This window comes from Odocoileus virginianus, chromosome 15, assembly GCF_023699985.2.
Source record: "Odocoileus virginianus isolate 20LAN1187 ecotype Illinois chromosome 15, Ovbor_1.2, whole genome shotgun sequence".
Taxonomy (NCBI): domain Eukaryota; kingdom Metazoa; phylum Chordata; class Mammalia; order Artiodactyla; family Cervidae; genus Odocoileus; species Odocoileus virginianus.
In genome coordinates, this window is record NC_069688.1 from 5,318,861 (window position 1) to 5,334,467 (window position 15,607).

The window sequence follows — 15,607 nt, forward strand, 5'->3', positions numbered from 1 at the left end:
CAGACTAGTCCTTGCCTGCCCAGGGCTGTCTGGGTTTTAAAACTGATCGTCCCTTTCAGTCCCAGACGAGCCCTAGCACAGGGCTGTGCTGTCAGTGGGCTTTGGCCATGGTATTGGAACTGTGATAACACCTAGATAGTGGTTAGGAGAATTTACTGTGCCTCAGAACAACTTGGAAGGCTTGTAAAACACTGATGTCTACATCTGATTCCCCCTAATTCCTGATCCAGTGGGTTTGGCGTAGAAGCCTGAGAACTACTTTTATTACAGTTTCATGGGTAGTACTGATGCTGCTGGTTTGGGGTCGAGCTGTGTATATACCGTGTGAGTATATGACAGTGTTTTATTAAGCTTTGTGGAGAAAGGAACTGGTTCTCTGCCTTGCAAGCCTAAGCACTGACTACCTCAAACTGTGTTTGTGTGTCTGAGCAGTGATCATGCAGTGTGAAAAAACAACCCATCCTGTTAGAGGTGACAGAAATGGGGAAAAAGTTAAAAAATTTTACACAAACATGTACCTGTATATACACACGCATGTATATTTTATAGTAAGTTTTCTAGGTAAACTTTCATTTGATAATCAGTTTGAATCTCATAGAGTATCTGACATGGGTAGTTGCTTCCAGAGAACACGTAATTCATGACTATAGCAGAACCGATGTAAGCTGAGTGGGGTAGAGGTAATGATAGCCACCCTGCCTGCCCCTCGGAGCTCACCGTGAAAGTCCACGGGGGAGGTGTGAGCACGCCGTGCAGACGTCAGATGTCACGGTGGCGATTTTCGTGTGGTCTACACCTGAGCACCGCTTTTCAGGGCTCGCCTCTCCATCATCTCACCGGCTGTTGTCGGGTATTCTGTTTGCCAGGCAGCTTGTGCTCAGAGGCGGTCACCTTGTCAATGGTTCCTCGAGAGTGGCTCAGAGTCAGTGAGTCGGTGGCTGAGCTTGCTCAGACCACCTGTCCAGTTTTGTACTGCCTTCCTCATCTGTGGACACCTGCTCTCCTGCTAACCTCAGGACTAGTTACACGGCTAACTTGAGAAACCCTGTGAAAGCACGTTCAAGCCTCTGCTCCAAATGGCAGTTGGCAGTAATGAGTAAATCATAAATAAGCCTCACGGAACAAGAAGCATATTGTTTTGTGCTAATGCCAGTAATAAGAACGGTTGCTCTCAAATATGAAATAGATTTGTGTCAAGTATGGAAGTCGTTACGCACACCAAAACTTGTCCATCTTTAGCCTCAGCTATACCTTCATTAGATTCAACCTGCTTACTCTTGTTTTTAATGATGCATACAAAAGCGAAAAGAACATTTGTGAAATACAGATTACATATTGTAATTACAGTTTGTGTCTAGAAGATACTTTGTAATTATAGAATATTTCATAATTGATTTTATTATAATTATTCAACTTTTGTATGTTTAGTTTTCAACTGTTTTCAAGGACACATCATAAATAAATTACAGCATTTGACGAAATTCCCTAACAATTCTGAAGAAAAGATTCTATATATTATATGTGAGAATTAAATATAGTAGGTCTGACAAAGATGGCGGTCTTTTGATCAACCTTTTAAAAAAAAAAAAAAACAGGGAAATTTTTGAAGGAGAGCCTTGCAATCGCTGGTTTGTTGCAACTCAGTATGCAGCATCCTAATTAGTCAAGTATTGTGTGCCTACCTGGGCATGAAATAACTTTTTTTCCCTAATTTAAATCTGGAAATTTTCAATTGTAGAACAGCTTGAATAGCCTTTGTTGGAAATAGCCACTGGGTTATCTTTTTTTTAAGTATTTGTCTTCAGAAACAATGAAGGTCATCTTGTATCCATAGAGACCACATGCACTTTCCTCATTATTTCTAGCATTGTTTCTGTAATGGGTAGTTATTTATGACCTTTAAAGCAAAAAAAATTCAGAAAGCAACATTAAATATTACGACAGTAAATATAATGACCGAAATCACTTACTCCATAGTTTCTCAAAGAAATTAATTAATAGAAAATCAGTAGCCTTTCAAAATTGTGTGTATTGATGTGTTCAGTAGTTATCCTGTAGGGTGTCAGTGTGTGTATGTATGTTCTTTTCTTGGAAATCACTGAAACTTAATTGTATATCCTAATTGTTTTAACTGGGTTTTTTTTAAGAAACAGTAACTTCACATACTTTAGATGAAGGCAACTCTTGGTTTTGGTGGAGTGCCGATTTTTTTATATGTCACCAAGTCTTCCTTCTTTCAGGAAAGTGGTGTGGTAACAAAACGGTTTTAGCGTATTACTGCTTTGTAAACAAAGCCAAGGCCGCGGGTTCATTTGCTTATTACCTACCTTGCTTTGTTCTCTGTGGACTGTATGTGCGTCTCTAACCTAACTCAGCTGGGGACGGGCAGAGTAAGTATTAGACTCTTAGTACAGATCTGCTGCCAGTGAAGCCCACTGTATTAGCGATCTAGATTAGGATGCTTTTGTTAGTAAAGAGTCAGTTTTAACGATAGCATCAGAACAGCAGGCATACTTTCGGACTATTTCAGGCAAATGTATGGTCTGTCTGATTATTCAGATTGTCATTCTGGTGTGTTTATTATTAATTCTGAAACTCTGGGTTCTGGGAGAGAAAACTTCATTTTTGCACATATCAAATAGAAAGTGTATCTTCATGTAGAATAACTGGGTCATATCTTTAATGTTACTAATTTGCCAAGATAACTTTACAATGCATATTGTCTTTTGTAATTAATTTTATTTAGGAAAAATTGCTGTTGATAAAGTACTTATCTCTTGCTAATGAATCTCATTAACCATATCATTTTCTTGTCCCGAGATGTCACAGAGAGCGTCAGGACTAAAAGGCCTAACAAGCGTTTAGAGATGGTGACCAGCAATACTTGTGTCGATGCCTTCCGTTCACTTGTGCAGAAAGTCTGTTGTTGTAAACATCCCCGACTGGAAGCTGTACCACACAGCTAAGCTTTCAGTCAGATGTTTGCTGCTACCGGCTATTCACAGGCGTCATTTCAGTGTAATTACATCTAACAGGTAGAATGGGTGGGGGGGGTGCCTATAAAGTGTGTGGATGAACACCAGGAATCTTTGGGGTTCTGCCTTCACTGCACTCTGTGCGAATGCGTGTTTCATGCCAAGTAGTGTGGGATACTCTCCTTAAAACAGGATATCCTGGAGCGGATGCCAGCCGAGCTTCTAGACTTTAAGATGCTGCTGCTGCTGGGCCTTAGAGAATTCTGTTAAAAAAAAAAAATTTTTTTTTTTCCACTATGGGTTCTTATTTCTGTTTTTACCCTGTCAGTGAACTCACATTCTTTATTGCCTTTCCAAGTAGGGTAGAGTTTGACTTCCCAGCAATTCAGAAGACTGATTTCCTCCTTTAGAAATTCTGTAGACTTTCTTGAGAGTAAATTTATCACCACCGCCCCACCCTACCGCCCAGCAGTATATAACCTAGAAATTTTCAGTTTTCTCTGTAGTGAAGAAATGTGTGTATAAACTTTGTCTCTCGCCTCTCAACCACCCCCCACCCCAGCTTCCTGTTCTCCACCCTGAGTGACGTCACAGCTCCTAGTCAGAACTGTCCTCTAAAAACTTTTGCAGGACCTCAAACTACTGAGCCTTTTGACAGCATTCACTGTTGGTTATACTTGTCTCAGTTTATTGCGTGTGTTTCCCTGCGTGTTCTCAGGTCATCACTCGCCTCTTCTCTTCCTCATTTGCACGTTGATGCCTTGTGAGCAGATGCGCTGGATCTATTTTTCGGGTTTCCCCACAGAGCTGAAGAATACAGGGCTTTTCTCACAGCCGACATTCAGTGCAGATTACGGATAATGTATAATTTTACAACAGCTCTTTCTCCGAGTTTTGAAAATTTGCCTCTTAAACTGCTGGACATGTTACTGTGTGGGGCTCAGTGCGTAATTAAACCAAAAGGTAAAGCCCTTGGTAACTTCTACATGCGCATCTTCCTTGATTGGGTCATAAGCTTTCTGAGGGGGAGGGCATCATACCCTTAAAATTTTCTGTTTTCCTGGCCATCAGCAGCAAGGAGGACACCTTGCACGCACAGGGCTCCACCACCGATTTTGTTTTGCTGCAGAGGGTACTGTCTCCTTTTTCCTTTCTGCAGAGGAGCAGGTGACAGTTTGGGTCTCGTGTAGCTGCCCAGATGTATTCCTGCAGCAGCCCTACTTCTTAGACACTCGTTCGCCGGAGTGCTAGTTTACAAGACTGACGTGGCCAGTGTGGAGGGGGGAGGCAGGGTGGTGAGTGCTTCAGACACAGGTGGCTCTGCAACTTGAAGTATGATTTTCAAGCTTGATGATGCACATGCAGCAAGTGTCCCTTCCTGCTGAACTCTTAATAAAGCGGGTTTCTTGTGTACTCCTTGACCCTCCGATGTAGGCCTCAGAGTCCAGATAGCAGCAAACGGATGGGGCCGTTTGGGCTCTGAGAGCCCGAGGCATGTCCCTTTGAAGGGTAGAACAAGTCCTCTGCTAACAGGGTTCTGTTAGACAAGGTGACAGTGTTTCCTATGAAAAGTTGTGTTACAGCCTTGAGATTCAGTAAGATGGATGGAAACTGCCCAATTTAATAATTTGGCTGGCTGGATTTGAGAGACTTGTTAAAATGATAGCCCAGATCTGTGCTCAAAGGATGCGTGTCCTGCACAAAGCTGTCACGCTCTGCCCAACCCAGCCCCTCACTCCTGGCTGCAGGATTAATGTACAATCTGTGTTATGTAACGTTTGTTCCATGTTATTCTGCCCTGATGAGGTGAATCAGAGGCCATGTCAGCTTTAATTCTGGATGCCCTTGCCTCAGTGTACTGGAATACCACCTGATAGTCATCTGCAGATGACTTCTTTATGTTTTAATTTGGAAGAATCACAGACTTCCCAAATGACCTTCCAATGTAGCAATTGACTGTATAGGACAAATGCTTTAAAATGTTTGAGCATTAATGTTTGCTTATAAACCTATAACAGCTTGTCTCCCTACATTTTAACTTAGTATTGAGGAAGAAGTGTGTGGTCTTTATTGACAGGTCCTAGAAAGCTCAGAAATTCTTTCCTCAGAAGATATTTTGATTGAAAGTAAAACATTTTTAGTTGCTGAGTAGTATTCTGAAAATGACAGGCCTTTTTTCCTTAGCATTTGCTTTGAGATTTCTAAGGAGTTACTTTTTAAAAGCAAAACTACAAAATTGTGTCTGCAAGGTCGTTTCCAATTAGACACATTTGTGTGCAGATATTCTCTGTTAAAAGCACACTTCGACAGGTCCTCATTGGTCTTGGTGCCGGAGTCCCTTTTACTCTGACTGGCTCCTTCCATTCCTCTGGATAAATCTTTATTCATTGAGTGAATGTACCTCTATTAGTGGTACATAGTCAGGGGGAAAAAAAGTTTCAAGTTTGAGTCCAGACTTAATCATTTTCAAAATGATGCTGTTTCAGGTTATCTCCGCCAGTTTCCCCAGCCTGCTTCCTCATAGGTGGACAGTGGTGGGTGTTTTGATGTTGGGTGGGTTTTTGGTTTTGGTTTTGGTTTTCATTCTGTTGCATGTTACACACTTCCTAACAGTTTGATGTTCACTGCTGTCTTTGCTCTGGCTCTCCAGCCTGTTTGGTAAAACCGTTTAATGCGTTGGTTTTCAAATAATAGCAGGTATCAATTACTTGGGAGAGATTGTTAATTAAAATACAGATTGCTGGGCCTTGCGAGACTTTGTTTCAGTAGGTCTGTGGTGATGCTTGCTTCTCATAAATGCCCAGGTGCTGCTGGTGCTGCCTTCCTAAGTCTAGGCTTTCAGGACCATGGAGCTCATCTTCCACTCGTCTCCCTGGTCAGTGGTGGTGGTTGTTCAGTCATGTCTAACTCTTTGTGACCCCACCAGGCTCCTCTCTGTCCATGGCATTTCCCAGGCAAGAAGACTGGAGTGGATTACCCTTTCCTTCACCAAGGGATCTTCCCGACCCAGGGATCGAACTCATATCTCTTGTGTCTCCTGCATTGACAGGTGGTTCTTTACCACTGAGCCACCTGGTAACACCTCCCTGTTCAGTATCCAGGCCCAATTAGCAACTGAAGAGAAATACACATACAATCCCTAACTTAAAAACATGTGGTAATCCAAAAATTTGTTTTGAAAAAGATTTGTTGGAAACCTGAGACCCACTTTTCTCCCAGAGAAAGCATCATATTCATTGTCTAGCCCACAAAACCTGTTTGAATATATTTGCAAAGAAAAGCAGAAGGGAAAAAAAAAGGGTTGCAGTGGAATACTTGAAGCAAAAAAAACCTGTGTATTTGTAGAGAGAAAAAAGGTGTGTTTAATTTTGAGAACTTGAGAATTTAATCAGAACTCCTGATTTAATCTTGAATCAGGAAAAGTGGCCTGAAAAGACAGGAGGTTCCCAGAGGTCCCAGAAGGCCTGCGAGATTCCAGAGATGATTTTAGAGTTTGCAGGCAATAGTTCTGTTATTTAATGTTACTTCCAAGTTTGATTCTTCTCTTCTTCGAGGCAAGTGTATTGGTTGGGCTGCTTAAAGTGCTTCCTAGAGGTATCAGTGGCAATATTTTCTTAATCAGAGAAATCCAAAGAGACGGCGGATTCCTGGGAGGCGACTTAGCAACACTTGGGCAGGAGGAGTAGGAGGCGGGTCAGAGGGTGGGAGACATGTTAGTGAGGTGAACATCCTGAGTCAGGAGTGTGGGGAGGAGATGGAGAGAGGCTGGGGGCAGGGAGGCTGCTGTGGAGACCTGAGCTCCTCACAGGTGTTCTGCTAACTTTGTCTTCGACTCAAAACAGGAATCTCCTTCCTGAGGAAAAATGGGTGCGCGATGCGCCATCCTGGCCATCAGGCAGCTTGCTGTAAATGCAGGTTGGCTTGTTTGGAAGGGAAGGCTGTAAACCCAGCCACATTTACGTCTGGAACATTCATGAGATGTCTGCTTATATCGCCACCAGTTACGAGAAGAACATCACTTGTGCCTTTTCCCCTGGATTCTAAACCTTGTCTCAGAAATACCTCTGATATTGGACTTTTGCCTCATTCATGTCAGTCTTTGTACCTCCTGTTCTTTTTTCAACAGGTTCTACAAAGTTATCTTTTTTAAAAAAAAATCATATGAATTATTCATTATATATACCTTAATTTAAATTTGAGTCTCAAGGAGAGGACCAGTAAAGGATTGTGTAAGTCCTGCTTTAAACCAAGTTTTCAGTTCATGTAAACATCCTACACTCAGCTGTAACACATGAGTCGGCTGGGAGATGGATGTTTACTTCAGCTGACTTGGACTGTCAACCATTAACACGGATAGAGGATTTGGCAAAATAATGCACTGAGGCTTGATTTTTTTTTTCTTTTAATGTGATTACTGTAAACTTTCACTACTGTCATATCCTTGCAGTTGTGCTGTTGTGTCTCTAACATGACGTGAGACTCGGGGATTGCGCAAAGGGGCGTCCTCCCTCGGGTGGCGGCAGCCGGCCAAGTGGAGCCCACAGTGTGCTCCAGCAGGCAGGGGCTCTGACATCAGACCCCTGGAGCCGCCTGGGCTGCTTGCCGTGTGATTTGGAGGAAGGAAAGGCACTGCTTCACACCTCGGTGCTTTTCTCATCCGCAAAATAGGTATGGTATCCACTTCACAGGATCGTTGAAAGGACTGACCTCTGTGAGGAGTGCAGAGTGGTTCATTAGTCAGTGCCTGTCACATTAAGTCCTGATAAATGCTAACATGCTAGCTGTTGTTCTGCCAGCTATAATGCCTAATAATAGTACATAGCCTATTTTAGGCATTCAGTGAATAATTGCTGTTCTGTTTAAAGTAGATCAAACTCATTTTTATTTTAACAATAAAGATGATACCAGCTTTCCGATTTAATGGAAATAGTTTGAAATCACTGTGATTTAGTGGTAGGGTTTTGAAGCCCAGCTTCTTGAACTCATATCCTGGTACTCCCACATACTACGTGTGTTACTTTGAGAAAACTATTTCTCCATTTCCTCAATCTGCTAAATTGGGATTATAACAGTACCTCCCTAATAGAATTGTTATGAGACTAAATGGGTTAACGTAATAAATAAGTTAATAGCAGTCAAGTGTTAAAATAATTCCTGGTACACACTAAAGCTCCTGATAAATGGTAGCTATTATTATTATTATTTCAAAAACATGTTTGTCTTACTTTTTTTTCAGAGCATAGTTGTGCCAAACATTTATAGATAATTTAAAGATAAGCTAACACCTGATAATTAGTCCTAGATATATCTTGTTTGATTTAAATGAAACCCTCATATTTCATGCTCTTATTGAAAACACTCTACTTAAAATTAACTTTCTATAACTTTGTTTTTCAGCCCCGTGAAACCACCTCTGCTTTTCATTTTCTGATGACACATCCACATTCCATACAGGTGAAAACAAAGCAAACGACAGCCACACAGTCAGAAGTGCTGAAGAGGAACATGCTGTTTTAGCAGTTTGGCAAGTATGCATAAACGCACCTGTGCCTACATTCAGAATTAGAGTTCACATTTGATGCCGGTACTCAGGAAGATGTCTGTGTTTATGAAAAAGGCACAGTTAAATAAAAATGTGCAGTCCAGGCAGGGAGACTTGTTCTTGAACAAGTGAGTGCTGTCTTTCTAATTAAATTCTATTTGTTCAGTAAACGAAAGGTTTTTTGTTTTTTTTTATTAAGTGGGAGTTATTCTGTTATGTACTTTGATGTAAAACATATTTCAGTGAGTTTCACATTTTCATTTGAAACTTGTCAAATGCTTAAGTTATTTAATAATTTATAATATTTCAAGAGAAATATCACAGTGCATTATGGAAGCATCATATAACCTAAGGGTAGTTTTATGAAATGTGTTTTTTCATGTCAAATTAAGCATATTTGAAGGTTCCCCATCAATTTACCTTTGAACCTCAGTGAATAAAATATAAAATTTTTCTTTCATATTCTCCAATGTGAAAAAGCATTTAGTATATCATGTGGCTTAGGCTTCCAAATGCCTTGTAGGTTAAATACCTAATTTATAGTTTTTTAATTTATTGCTTTTTTCATTTGTTTAATAGTCTTGTGTTTATATCTTTATATTACATACTTTCCTGATTATATAGTAGTATCATTTGGGCTATCAGCTTTGTCTCACTTCAGCACTTAGAAAAAAAGCTGTACATGAGAGTTGAGTTGTAGTTGAGTCAAAAAAATTTTTTTCACTTTATCTTGTTTTAGTTAATACTATAAAGCCTTCTGTTACACTGAGCTGTCTCCCACCTTTTAGATAATACATGCCTTGATTTCTTTAAAAATTGTACATTTGTTAGAATTTTTTCTGATGAACATGTACTTATAAGTTTTAAATGTTACAGAATCTGGGTAAATGTTAAAATGTTCCCATTTTCCCGCATTATTTTCCAGTTGTCATTTTTCATTTAATTGATAGAAAACATAATATAGTTAGATTTTTTTTATAATATTTGATATGTTCTGAAATTAAACTCCAGCTATTTTCTATCAAGTTTGAAGATTTGATATCTCGCCTTGTGGTTATTTGCTATGCATTTGGCTTAAATTATTTAGCTTCTTCCTGTTTCATTACATCTTTCTCATCTCATCAGTTCCCAATAGTAGGATTTCATGCTTCCAAACAGATGTCTCCTATAGACTTCAGTAGTTGAAAACTGTCACAATAGGGAATCTGATACACCTGAGTTTGCCTTTTAGTTCTATTTGTTTCAGCTTTTTTAAAAAAGCAGTTCTACCTTTTGATAAAGATAAAGTGTTATTCAGTGGAAAGTATTATGTACAGTTATAATAAGCAATTAAATGATCTCTCTTCATTGTTAATGGCTTGATATTGAGGATTGTTTTTAAACTAAAGATATGATAGTATCACATTGTGGCTTTTTCTGGCTTTCAATGAAAGGTGGGATTTTGTTTGTTTTGTTTTTAACTTTTAAGTTAGCAGTGCATTATGACACCAATAGCAGTTTCACTTTTAGGATTTTTATATCTATATAAAGTAGGATTATTTATTAATATTAGCGCTAACTTCCTTTAACTTTATGGAAGAGAACCTGTCCTGAGGATGTTTGTATAATTTTATGCATATTATTCCTGTGAGGCTGAGTAAAACTGTTCCATCAGTTAAAATCTTAGCAGTAGAACCTATTCATCTACTTAGCTTTCTTTCTTGGGATTAACCAGAAGCAATTATAACTGGCTTTTAAAAGTTCCAAACTTTTCCTTGCTTATTTCAAAGTGATTCTTTAGAATTGTTAAGCTATATGGTCAGTGTTTGTCCTGCTGTCTGAAGCGACTTAAATACAGGATTGGGGCTATTTGTTTGTTTTTTAAAAGTAGTTTGAAAAAATTTCTTTGCTACTTGTTCTTCATGCAACTTTTGTAGGAGTTCAAATTCCCTGGAAAAATAAGGGTTTTGTAAGATTTCTTTGACTGAAGAAGTATAAAGGTTGCTAAAGGTATATAGTTGTCTTAATATTGACATAAATTTTCCTTATTCTATAGGTATCTCTGAAAATTATTGTTTTAGTTATCCTATTTATATGTAAAAATCATTGTTTAAAATTTTGTAGTAACATAGCACAAAAAGATACCATATTAATCAGAATACTGGGTTATTTCAAGTAAAGGTATGACTTTGAATGAGAAACAGGGTTTGGGAAATAGGTACTGGGAAAATCCTGCATTCTGAGATAACTTTCTAAATATGTGGTCATTCTGTATTATTTAGACTAAACGTGAAGAGTGTATAAAAATATTCTCTTCGCAGTCACATACCACTGCCCTTCTTTTTCTTACACTCTGCAGTATTAATAATGGTGATCCTTCCAAGCTCTTGTGTTTTTACACACAGATATGTTGGTGGTATATGTGGGATTTATTATACCATGAAATCATACCATATCTTGTACTTTTTTCCATGGTTTGGAAAACTTTCCATATCTGTGTCTCACGTATTTTTTTTTTAGTTCCATATATAAATATACTAGATTCCCTATTGGTGGATGTAAAGGTTGCTCCAGTGTTTCACTGTTGTTGTAGGCTGTCCTGCAAAATATAGAGTATTTTGATGCATTTTTTTTGTGATTATTTCTGCAAGACCATTTTGTAAAGGTATAATTGCTGTGTCAAGGAACACATCTATTTGAAATACTTACGGGCACTGCAGAGTTATTCTCCCAGGAGTCTGTGCCAGGTTACCCTTTGGCTGGCAGTATAGGAGAGTGCCTGTTCCCTCACAGGCCTGCCCGCAGGGCATTACCGTTCACTTTTTGCTGATCTGATGGCTGCAAAAAAGTATCTCTCTATTTTCATTCCCTTGTCTTAAGAGCAAAGTTAATATCTTTCACATTTCTGTTGGTTTTCTTTCTTTCATTTTTATTTGTTTGATTGTTCATCCCCTTAGCCCATATTTCTTTTGATTTGTTAATTTGTTCTCATTGTTTTCTAGGAATGCTATATATTTTGGATTGGGTTACTATATGTGTTGCAAGTACTTCCTCCTAATCTGTCATGTGTTTTTTAAAACTTTGTTTTAAACCATTATGTAATCTTTGGTAACTTCTGGGTTTTGTTGTCTTAGGAAGGCCCGTTCTACCCTCAGTATTATAAATGCATTATGCTGAATACATTATCCTTTAATCTTTTGAAACTGTATTTCATCAAAGCTAAGAAATAGTCATTGATTACATGACCCAGTATTTTATATGTTGAGATAGAGAGAACCAAATCTTGAGGAATGCACAGAGTATTTTGTAATCATTTCAAATTTTATTTATAGTTACGTAAAGATTTCTTCTAAGACATTTATTCTGATCAGTTTTGTTTAAACTCTTATAAAAAGGAACGTCTGTTCTGTCAGTTCTTTATCTTTGCATCAGCAATCCTCAGACCTCGGGTGTTCCCCTCAATATGTCCCTCATTTTAATACAGCTTTCATTATTACTGTCTGAGTATTCATCAGACAGTAATAATGTATATGGAACACCTTTTATGATACAAGTACTTTATTAGATACTTTCATAATGTTCTCATCTAACCCTTGCAGCAGCCCTTTAAGATAAGTGTTATTAGTGTACTTTACAGTTGAGGAAACTGGGACTCAGAAAAGTTAAGTTGCTTATAATCACAAACAGTTAAAGTGGTGAAGATTCCTGAGCTCAGAGCAAGCACCCTGGGTACCGTACGTAAGTGGTTCAGAGGTGAGGCTGTGGGTCTGAGCTGTTTGTAGAGATTGGAAAACTAAGTACATGGGAGATTGACCCTCAGGTATACAGTCAGCCTAGAATGGAGCACGTAAAGTGTGTGATTAAGTGTATGATTCTAATTTTCATACCTTTCGGAACCAGTGCCTCCAGATAAAGTTTCACTTTTGCCCTTCTCTTATTAATAAGCTTGCTGATACTCTGGCTCTTGTCAGTTTTTTTATTGTTATAGTTCTCAAATCAATAGGATTTATAACTGGATCTTCCCTTTAATGTGGGAAGTAAATGCAGTGGTACCAGAAATGTTGCATAACCACTCTCTCTCCATCTGTATGTTAAACCTAAACCAGAACAGGAGGTGAGAACTGCACACTGGCATGAGCAAAGTCATTGCATTTGAATCACAGTCAGTCTCAATAGTCATCCTCCTTGAACCTTTAAAGTATATTTTTAAAACTGCATACATAATAAGAATGACAGAGTTTTATTATGACCCTAAGGAAGTTATTTAAGCTTTTTATTTCCACACAAGCATTTAAAGTTTTCGTTTCAAACTGAACAAACAGAATGAACAGTCCGTACTGTTTGCTTGTGTATAAAAACTGATTGAACAGATCGCAGGCATCTCGGACAGGGCAGGTAGAAGAGTCCCGGGGCTCACGTTAGGAACACTAACTCAAGTGCCTAGAAAACCTGCTGTTGCCATGCCATACAGGGATTTGTAGCTATAAGGGCTGGAGGCAGAGCTCTGGGTAGACAGAGTGCAAGTCTCTTCTCAAGTTTTGTGGCTATCTGGGATTGTAATCCAGATAGTCTTGTAATTATTCCTGTGTGTAACAGGTTGAGTGTGTGAGCAGCAGTGTTCATAAAAGTTGGCAAACCTGTTTAGCTTGTTTCTTAACTTTACAGATCATTGCTTATGAAACACTGGTATTTACAGTAAATATCTTCTTTTAGATGTAGGCCAGCCTCATCCAACCGTGTGTCCTTCAACAGCTTCGCCCTTCGGTAAGTTGGCACGTGGTTTGAGGTGGCCTTTGGTGATGGAGTGTCTAAAGGGAAGGAGCTAAAGGGAAAGGCAGGAAGAAAGTAACATTTCCAGGAAAACGTGATCATACCGTGGGACGAGCCCCTGAGAGGATAAAGGATTATCTCTGTCTGTGTTATGTGACCTTTGGCTAATTCCTGCAGCATCCTGACTTCATAGCCTTTTGTGTAAATGAGAACATTTGGATGTATACACCCCTTTATCCCTCTGACTCCATCCAGTGATCTGTTTTACTGTGCATTCGTGTATGTCAGTAGCTCACAGTGTTAATATTTAGCAGACTGAATCCTAGATTAAACCACCTGAATTCATCTGTAAAACAAGGTTACCTGTCTCCAAAATTGTAGCAATAATTTAATTAGATAATCCAGATAGTCCCTTAACACAGTATCTGGCCCATACTAAGCCCTCAGGAAATAACTTGCTCTTCAAAACTCTGTTCAAATGTCTCAATATTACCTGAATCTTGGACGTCCCAGGTAAAAGGGAGGGAGAGTTCTTCTCATTGTGCCATGAATATGTCTTCTGTTGTCTTCTCGTTTAGCACCATGTTATGGGTGCTAGCAGTGCTATTTAGCACTGGTACTAAAATTATCACCAGTTTATCTACATGTGTAGTGCTCCACTTAGATTATGAGCTCCTTGAGGACAGAAACAAGCTTATTTGTCTTCATAAATTCAGTGTCTGGCATGATAAATTTTGTTGGAGGAAGAAAAGTTTATTCCTGTTTTTAAATAAGGTCCCCTCCTCTCTCAGAAGAAGATAATGTTGGAGCAAAGGTGTCCAGTAGAAATATTCTCAAAAATCCTGGGCATGGGGCCTTCTCTGGCGGTCCAAGGGTTAAGACTCCATGCTTCCAGTGCAGGGGGCTTGGGTTCGATCCCTGCTCAGGGAATTAAGAGTTCCCGTGCCATGACTAAAGTTCTCACATGCTGCTGCTAAGACCCAGCACAGCAAAATTAAAAAAAAAAAAAAAATGTTGGGCGTATTCTCCCAACACCTTTCTTTCTTTCTTTCTTTTTTTAAGTTATTTAATTGCCACTGTACTCCCAAGAATTCAATCATTTTTTTACTTTGCTTCTTCACAGTGTTTTCCTTATTTAAAAAACTAAAGTAAGAGAATGACTGCCTGATGGAGAATAAAGACATCACAATGGCAGCACAAAAGAGTTGCTCCTGGAATCAAGGCCCTGGGTTCACGGTACTACTTTCTCGCCATATGACGGTGATCGAATTATCGTATCTGTCTGACTCTACAAAGTGGGCATGCTTCCTGGGACTTGTAACGGTAGAAATACAGACTCCAGGCTGTGAAGGGCTGGTGGTGCTCTGGTCTCGAAAGCCTTCTCTAAGTTCTTATAACTTAGGAGGAGGTGATATTCATGTAGTGCCAGCACTGGACCTGCTTGCTAGAACACAGTTACTTCCTGAGTGGAGTTAGTTCAACTCATACCATACCCTTGAAATTTGGGGGCGGGGGGGAGCCTATTTATTTTACCGAATACACAATTTTTTATTGTTAAAGGTATTCAAATTAATTGCACCCTCGGTTCCATGTTGAAAAACAGAACTAAGATGTAAGTGGTGACCAAGTGATTATACTTCCATCGTGCCAGTGTTGTAGGGAAGAATGAACAGCAAAGGCATACCTCAGAATTAAGTTGTACGATTAAAGGTTAATATTTTCTCAACACAAACATATGGGTCTCTGCTTCATCCTGTAACTCTTACAGTTAAGTTTGGTAACTTGAGACACACACAAAGCGTTAAAGCCAACTAGGTCTTCATTGATTGCATGTTCCTTAGAAAAGATGGCAGTGTAGGGAAAGTTATTCTTAGTACTATTGGTACAAATAAAACTATTAGATGCCTTTCAGCATAGTGCATATGGTATCTGAACCTTTGTCACCTATGAAATTTTCGTCCAAGTCCCTTCCCAGTTGCTGTCGTTTTAAAGGAACCCCTCAAAATCCCCCACTGGTAAGTTCTCCGTTCCCTGTTTTACTGGTTTTGAACCTCATACCGTTTTACTAAATAAACATTTTCTCCCAACTCTTCAGTTTTTGTTTTCTTCATTTGTTCTGCTTTTCAAAGTGCATCAGTGAGTGAGTGAATTGTACTGCAGTGTAATAGAAAACTGCCTAACTCTGGCTTAAGATGCTGGTTTACGGTTCTACCCTCTTACGTAGTTTGTTTCCAGGAATCTCCATGGAAGGGCCGACTGAACTAAGATAACCATCCCATAACTCCAAACTCAGATGTCAAATAAAACATAACCTGTACGCAGCCAACAGCAAAAGGAAGGA

At 39.2% G+C, this 15,607-nt stretch overlaps 1 long non-coding RNA gene across 1 annotated transcript; it reads left to right on the forward strand.

Moving 5' to 3' along the window:
• Positions 1-7,315: 7,315 nt before the first annotated feature.
• Positions 7,316-15,353, forward strand: LOC110136970 (uncharacterized). Its single transcript, XR_011491389.1, has 2 exons — positions 7,316-7,643; positions 8,373-15,353. It is a non-coding gene; the product is annotated as an uncharacterized lncRNA (long non-coding RNA).
• The last annotated feature ends 254 nt before the right edge of the window (positions 15,354-15,607 follow it).